This window comes from Callospermophilus lateralis, chromosome 9 (genome assembly GCF_048772815.1).
Source record: "Callospermophilus lateralis isolate mCalLat2 chromosome 9, mCalLat2.hap1, whole genome shotgun sequence".
NCBI lineage: Eukaryota > Metazoa > Chordata > Mammalia > Rodentia > Sciuridae > Callospermophilus > Callospermophilus lateralis.
The window spans coordinates 7,748,224-7,756,670 of record NC_135313.1 but is presented as its reverse complement, the minus strand read 5'-3'; positions in this window follow the sequence as shown (position 1 = coordinate 7,756,670).

Here is an 8,447-nt window from a genome sequence, read left to right as displayed (position 1 = left end):
GGAATGAGACTAGGTGCAGGGAGGGCAGAGACAGGGGTCCAGGGATGTGGGGGTGCTGGCAAAGGCTTGGAGGGCAATAGGGGTGCAAGATCAGAGGTGTATGAAGGGGACTGACTGAGGGGACTTGAACACCCAAGTGAATGGGCAGCGTGTCCTGGAGTCAGTGGGAGCCATAGAAGATGCTGTCAGGGAGCAGCTGGTGGACAGGGCAGTAGAATGACCACAGCCACAGTGCAGTGAGAGGAGGGGAGGGCTTCTGGGTGCAGGGATCAGCAGCCCTAGTGCAGGCAATACTGAGGCCCAGGAGTCACACAGGTTGGGTTCCAACCCTGACAGTGACCCTTTCTGAGCCTTGGCTACCTTTGCTGTTTTGGGGCAATATGATGACCTTCTGCAGAGTGGTGACTTTGCAGTCAGAGTCAGGGCAAGGTGTGTCCTTGAGTCCAAGCAGGGTTCCAGGTGGTGGAGGGAGGGTCTTGGCCTCAGCAGCAGGTGCTAGGGCTGCAACTGAGGCTGCTGGAGCAATGGTGGGCAGAGGCAGGCCACTTCAGGCACTTCCAGAGCCCCCTTGAAAGGCCTGGGCACCCTGGAGAAAAGCTCTCCCTCCAGATTCCAGGTGGCAGCAGGACTTGATATCAAGAGGATGTCGGAGGGTAGAAAGATAAAGCCGTGCCTCCCTGCTCCTGGGCGAGTACGCAGGCGCGTGCCTTGTTACTGAGCTCTGTGAGCAGGAGGCGTTCCCTGGGCTTGATTTCTTAAGTAGGGACTTCAGGGGCACTGGGCCTAAGGATGGCAAGTGCCCTCTAAGATCCCTGTGATGGTGCTGAGGATGCCAGCTTGGTGCCACCCAGTGAGGGGACCAGGCTGGCGGGGGCCCAAGGCCTTTCCCCGCCCACCCTTCCAGCCACAGAGGAGGCATTGATGGCACAGAGGTGCCCAGAGGCTGCTGCAGCTGGCGTGGTATGGGCACCGCCAGGCCTTGGGAAGGGGAGTCAGGGTGATGTGGCCCCCAGGTCACCATTGGGCAGGCTTCAGGACCTAGGTGTGTCCTTCTGGTCAGCACGGATGCCCTGGTCAGCACCGATGCCCTGGGCATCCTGGCTGGTCCTCACGTGCTTCTGTGCTGCAGACGGGGGTGCCTGAGTCAGCACTCACACACCTCTGATAGGAGAACCATGTGCTTCCTTCCCAGGGTGTTGGAAGGAGACAGAGGGTGCGTGTTCACCCTCAGTGGACCTCCATCCTGCCCAGATGTCTTCAGTGTCGCTTCTGCTACCAGGCAGAATCAGGTCACCTGTGCCAGCAGACCCACCTCTTTGGCTCAGCTTCCCACCACTGAATCCCAGGGACCCCAGTGCTCACACCTCTCCCTCAGATTCTGTGCTGTCCACTCCCTCCATCCCGTGGCCCCCACTTCTTCTCTCAGCTTGCCGGCCTGTTCAAGGCTGGACCTGCCCCTCAGCCTAGGCTCCAGATCTCCTCCGGCCCTCCACCTCTGTTGAGCTTTTGGGCACTGCTCCAGGTTACGTTAAGACCCTCTAGTTCCCCCTGCATGATATGGGCCTCTCCAGTGCAGCTACCACTTCGATGAGCATGCTAGTTACGGCTTTCACAAGCAAAGCTCCTTAGAGGATGGAAACGCAGTTCAGTATTTCCTCCCTTTCTGGTAGGCCCTGAACAGACACCACAGTGGACTGTGGACAACTCCGCCCCACCAGCCTCCCTCTGGCTTCCACATGAGCTGCCTCCCAATGCAGGCTCAGGTAATGAGGCCCTGAAACGTTCCCAGCAAGCCCTGGAAGCTCCGTTCACACCCCACAGGGCTGACCCCTGCCCACACTCACACAATGCACACCCACGCACACACACAGAAGCATGTGCACACCACACACGAACAAGCAGACGGCCTTGGATTCAGACTTGAGTATGTAAACACACCTGCTACACGGACACATGCAGACACGGGCATACACACACACACACACACACACACACACACGTGGTCCACGGCACCTAACCCGGCATCCCTAGACATACCTGCACACACTCACCCACTCTTCTACCAGAGAACGCTCACTGGTACATCACATCTGGCCCACATGGGTGGCACACAGGCGATGAGCCCCCAAGCTGCCATCTCTTCCCTCAAGGAGCCCCCAAGCCAGCAGAGGGAGCCCGAGGCTCCTTTCCACCAGACCAGCCACCATGGTGTGGAAGAGCACGTGGTGGCCACCTGCTCACCCAAGCCAGGTCCCCTTTGTTCCCCAGGTCCCAGGATGAGGTGACCACGCCTGGGGATCGCCCTGCAGCAGAGTCCTGCAAGCTCTGCTTACCTGTGTTGGTCTCAGCCCAGAAAATGAACCTGGGACCCCCGTGGGGCAATGAGAAGACCCAGGTTTCAGGCAGGTGCCCAACATGGAGGACTGTTCCCCCACAGACTGTGCTGCCCCCAGGGCCCTGCAAGCCCCGACTCCTCAAGGTCAGACTGGGGGAACTGCGCTCCCCATTTCCTCTTCTTCCAAGAGTTTGAAAAAGAGCCGTCCCCTGAGAGGGACTCCTCCCAACACTGAAATAGGAGGGAGGACCCCACAAACACCATCATTCCCCCCACTAGTGCCCAGCCCTCTGAACCCGTGGCTGCTGATGGGGTGTCCACCCCACCTCACTGCTGACCTGAGTCCTGGAGATTATGCAGGACAGTAATTCCTGACGCACCTACTTCTTCCAAGAGCCTGGGGCAAGTGATTGAGCCTTCTGAGCCTCCCTTTTCTTACCTGTGAATTGGCACCCTTGACAGCCTTCTCTTGCAGGTGGCCTCGACAAGGAACTCTGGTTTGGGTCCCCTGTGAGTGGAAATTGACTGCTGTCCCTGGTGTGATTCCTGTGTACTAAGTCCTTTTCAGGCTGAAGCTCTGGGGCAGGGTTTGGACCCCAGCAGAGACTCATGCATCGGGTGGTCATTAGACCCTGGTATGTGAAGGAGGTGGGGTGGGCAGCCAGGAATGCCACATGTGTAACATCAGCAAACAGCCAGCCTCAGAGAGATCCTGGCCAGACACCGGCCTTGTTTTCCAACTGATTTGTTTCTCTGGGACTTGAGTTTCTATTCCTGGTAGGCCGAGCTCTCAACTCTGCCTTGGCGGATTATGGTTCCTCCTCCTTCAACTGGGGAATAAGCTGTCCCTCCCCATTCACCAGCACGCCACACCCCCTTCCCAGCTGTCCCCCCATAATGAGGCCCTTTGTAGCTCAGGAGGGGGTGCCTTTACCTCCTCTACTCCTCCAGCTCAGTCAGACCAAGGTTGAGGGTCTGCCCTCCCAAGGGTGGGTCCTCAGTCGCCCCCCTGGGCCCCTTGCTCAATGGTCCCTGTGCCTGGGGCTCCAGGCGGATAGCTGCTGCCTGCTCTCATCATTAGCAGACCGCCTCACTCCAAGTGAATTAGCTGGTCCTCAGGGAACAGACGCTGGGGCCTGCAGGCTTCTGGCACTGGCCAATGATGCATTCACCACAACCTCACCCCCACCAGAGGCCAGTGGCACCCCTGCCCCCAGCCCACCGGCCTGCCTGGCAGTCAGGCAGCAGGAGTCTGGTGCCCAGAATGGCTCTGGCTGCCAGTCCACCTGCCCCAGCATCTGATTAATCAAGCCGCTGGCCCCTGCCCCTCCCATCCCTCCCTTGTGCAGGGCTGGTCACCCTCAGTCTCTGTCTGGCCTACCCTGCCAGGCTGTCTCTCCTGTTCCCCTAGTCCCCTGGCATCTTGAATGGCCCAAAGGAAGCCCCTTGTCCTCCCGCCCCACTGTGTCTTCCTGCCTCCCTGCACTGGAGCCCTGGGAACCACTAACTGGTCTTAATGAGAAACAGGGCTGCTGGGCGGAGGCAGGCTCAGGCTTATCTCCTGGGGTCTAGTCCCTGCCAGCCTCCAGCGTGGTTGAGAGGCAACCCCTTAGTCTATGCCGCACAGGCCCCTAGGAATCTGCCACGCTCCCTTGAATTACCCTCTCTTCATTTTCATTTACTAAGTAGGAGGTGGGTAGGGTAAGAATGTGTTGGGAGAGAGGGAGTAAACCCCTTTTCCCCCATAGCAAAGTGGCTTCTCTTCATCAGCTCCTGTGACTCACACTATGGCTTAGAAGCTGCCCTACCGCATCTAGAGTGCAGCCTCCATTTATGGAGGCTGGAAGACCTAATTCCAAACCCTGGCCCTTGCCTTTGAGCTCTTGTCTCTGAACCACAAGGTCTTCATGATCGTGGGGCTGATCCCCCTCCCCCAGCTTGGCTCTGCGGACTAGGGTGCTTATCTTGTGCAGGGAATGCAGGATGTAGAGAGACCATGCCAATGGTGGCCTCAGCTCTTTCTGGGGCCTCCTTACACATGTGTGCAATTTCCCCTGTATTGTTCTATAATCCTTGATGTGTTGTTCTGTAATTGGTCTCAAATGGCTTCATCCTAATAAACAGCATCTGCAGAGCACTTTACAGTTTGCAAAGTGCTTCGTCCCCCTCCCATTCCCACCTTTGACAAAAGAAACTGAGGCTCAGAGAGGTTATCAATTTCTCTAAGACCACACAGTGCAGAGAAAGCAGAGCTCACCCATCCCCAGCTTGTAAGTCCTGCTGGTCTCCCCATCCACTGTGTCCCCAGGTCCAGGCAGGGGAGTGCAGGGCAGGAGGGGCCTCCCAGGAGGCAAGGAGGCTCCTGGAATGTGAAGGCAATGTGGGGAGCACCTCTCACTCATCACAGCTTGGGTTCGAAAGGAGCAGGCTGCCAGTGAGACCCAGGTGGGTGTGTGAGTGTGTGTTCTGGGTTGTGCAGGGTTGGGGCTGAGACCAGACGACCCCAAAGGGCAATGAGAGAGGGATTGTGCCTGCCATGGAGGGATGTGGGTCTAGGTTAGCTCCACACGCCCTTTCAGTTTGAGACTTAGGTGACTCAGAAACTTCTAGGAAATCACTGGGCTAAATGAAATGCCTCCACCTGAGCCGAGGTTTCACTGAAGTTGCCTGTCAACGGCTTGCCTGCTTGGCCTGTTTTGCTGTTCTTTCTTGGTGGTGTTCAGCAAAGGGGCATCAGGAAGGTGCTTGGACTTTCCCAGCCACACAATAAGTGATGAAGACGGCAAAGCAAGGGGCAAGATGGGACAGGACAGGGAAACCTGGGGCCCCAGGGGTCTAGGGACATGGAGGAGTGATCAGCCAGGCAGGCCCAAATCCACAGGGAGCACTCTACCTTTGAGCCCCAAAGTAGAATGTCTCTGCCTGGAGCAGTGTGCTTTGCATTTGAAGTCCTTGCATGGAAGACACTTCCTCTGGGAAGCCCCCCAGGGCTCAGGTAGAGTTCAGTTTGCTCTGTCCTCTGGTTCCCCGTGGTGTCCCTCTGCACACACAGTGTGGCCCTTCTGCCTGTGCCTATCTCCCCGACTGGGTGGTGAGCAGAATAAGGCGTCTGTATGCGTGTGCGCATGCGTATGCACATGCTCAGTTTGAAAAGTTAAATAAGAGGTAAGATGGCAGGAGCCTGTAGGCCCAGCTACTTGGGAGGCAGATCACTGTAAGGTGCCCAGTGATCCAATCAGTTGAGCTCAGCAGTCCAGCAGTTTGATGCCAGCCTGGGTAACATAGTGAGACCCTGTCTCAAAAATAAAAAAATTAAAAAGAAAAAGGAGAAGAGTCCAGGGAGACTAAGCCAACACCAGTGCACCCGCAGGCCCAGCCTCGCGCTCGGCCCCAGGGGCATTAAAGGTGCCTGAATGACTGTCCACGTCCCAGGCCCTACTCATGGCCCAGGCATGAACACATGTCGGCCACACATGGAAACAGGCCACCTGATGTGGAATTCATGGCCACGCTTGTACTGACAATGACATGCACACCAGGGTGGGGGACTAGACAGCCTGCTCCAGAGAAGAGAGTAGAAGCTGCCATGGTCAGAAGACTGGCCCCCTGTGCTGCCCTGTGCCTGGCTGTCCCGGCTTTCTAGGCCTGAACCAGGTCTGTCCTCATAGCCCCAGCTGGCACTGCTGCTTTGTGCCTCTGTCTGGGCAGGCTCCCTCAACTGGGGGGAGCCCACAGTGAGCAGGCACACTGGGCCCCCAACACCCTTTCCAGTCTTTCTTCCAGACCAGCTCCTGACCTCCAGCAGGCAGCCCCTGGCTCCTGGATCTTCCCACCGCAGGTCTGGCTGCTTGTGGTCAGATAAAGATTCGAGTCTGTACAGAGGATAAGTAGGGTAATACCCGCATGCGCACACAAACACACACAAGAAACACCCCTGTAGTCCTGGGCTGTGGGGTTCTGGAGGGTCTGCGTCTGGTGGGAGTTTGGGGTAAAGCTTGGCGCTCAGGAGGCCAACGTATCCAGCAGCATGGGGTCCATGGGTCCCTGTGTGAGACATCAAGATAATTGAGGGGTCCTGGGAGGGGGATCCACAGGCAGGACCAGAGAGGCTTCAGGGCAGAGTTGGGTGACCTCAGAGTTAATAGCACCAACCACATGGCCACAGTTTCTTGAAAAGCAACAGTCATGAGCTTTGAATGCCAAGAAGGGATGTTACCACCAAGCTATAAATTGTGTGCTGCTTTGTCACTGAGATGTGAAAAGTTTCCTGGAAAAGCTCGAATGCCCCTCTTATGCAGAGCAGTTTGACTCCCTCCCTGCCCTCATTGTAGCTGTGGCACACCTGGTACCAGTTTCATGTGCTCAGTAGGCTCCACAGGGCAGTTCTAAAGGGTTCTAAAGAGTTCTAAAGGGATCCCTCCAGCTTCTGCTTTACCTGGGGATTAATGAGACCCTCAGTCTGTGCCTTCCCCAGGGAGCCCATTCTTTGAGTGAGGAGTTGCTGGGATAGGTAGCGTGCTCTTCCCAGCCTGCCTTTGGATTCTCCAAGGTACCAGCCTAGGCCTAACCATGCAATATCCAGGTTCATGGTTCTAGGATAGGGCCAGGGACGCTGTCAGGTGCCCAGTGATCCAATCTCCTGTGGCTTATTCCTGGTCACAGAAATGGGAGCCACACAGTTCCTTAAGTCTGACCAGTGTGCTGGCACTCTGGGATCATTCCTGCCTGTCACTCCAGGAGAGAGCCAAACCTGAATTATTTGGTATGAATGTCATGGACAGAGGGACATGCAGAATGACTACAGATTTTTCACTTGTCCTAAATGAACTTTATTATCTTTTAGTCCCTAAAAGGACAAGAGAATGCTATCAGAGAAGTGAATGTTGGAGGTGTAGCTCAGGGGTAGAGAGCTTGCTTAGCACACATAGGCCCTAGGTTCAAGGCCCAGCACAAAAGAAGAGGGGGGGGATGGAGGAAGGAGGAGGGGGAGAGAGGGAGGGGGAAGGGGAGGGGAAGAGGGGTGGAGGGGAAGAGGGAGGGAGAGGCAGTACAAGAAGGAAGGCGCAGAACATCTAAGCTGGGCCCAGGTGGGGGATCCTGGGAAGGGCAACCACTTACAGAGCCAGGGAGGGGCAAAGCCAGGCTGGCGCTGGGCAGCATGCATTAACCATGCCTTCACCCCCACCAATGCCCTCTGGCAACCTTGATTTCCTCTTCTGTAAAGCAGGATACCTTTCTTGATTGATGTGACACTTAAAAATAATCTAACCTGTGAGAAGATGCTTTAGACACAAAGGGCTCTGGTTTGGTCAACCAATAACTACTTTCATGAATTTAGGCCTGGCTCTAAAGTTTATAGAAATACCTAAAGGAGATGGGCACCGTGGGACACCTGTAATCCCAGTGATTTGGGAGACGAAGGGAGGAGGATTGCAAATTTGAGGTCAGCCTCAACAATTTAGTGAGACCCTCGGCAACTACCATGAGACCCTGTCTCAAATTCAAAAATATGAAGTGTTGGAGATGAAATTGAGTAACTCAGAGGTGCAGTGCCCTTTGGTACAATCCCCAGTACCAAAAAAAAAAAAAAGAAAAGAAATACCTAAAGGCAGGATAGAAGTGGTGTTGCCTAGCATATGTGAAGCCCTGGTTCAATCCCTGTTAACCCCCCCCCACACACACACACAGAAATACCTACAGGATGACATGGGGGAAAAAATCACTGAAGAAGCTGGGCTGAAGCCGGGCATGGTGGCCCACGCCTGTAATCCAGCGGCTCTGGAGGCTGAGACAGGAGGATCCTGAGTTCAAAGCCAGTCTCAGGAATTTAGTGAGGTGCTAAGCAACTCAGTGAGACCCTGTCTCTAAATAAAATAAAAATACAAAATAGGGCTGGGGATGTGGCTCAGTAGTCGAGTACCCCTGAGTTCAATCCCTGGTACCAAAAAAAAAAAAAAAAAAAAAAAAAAAAGAAAGAAAGAAAGAAAAGGAAAAAAGAAAAAGAAAAACAGGCTAGAAAGCCAAGATCATGGGGGAGGGTTAGTCCTGTCAAACTGTTAACCTGTGGGATCTACAGCTGCAAATCAAGGCTAAGTAAAAGCTACAACTGTAA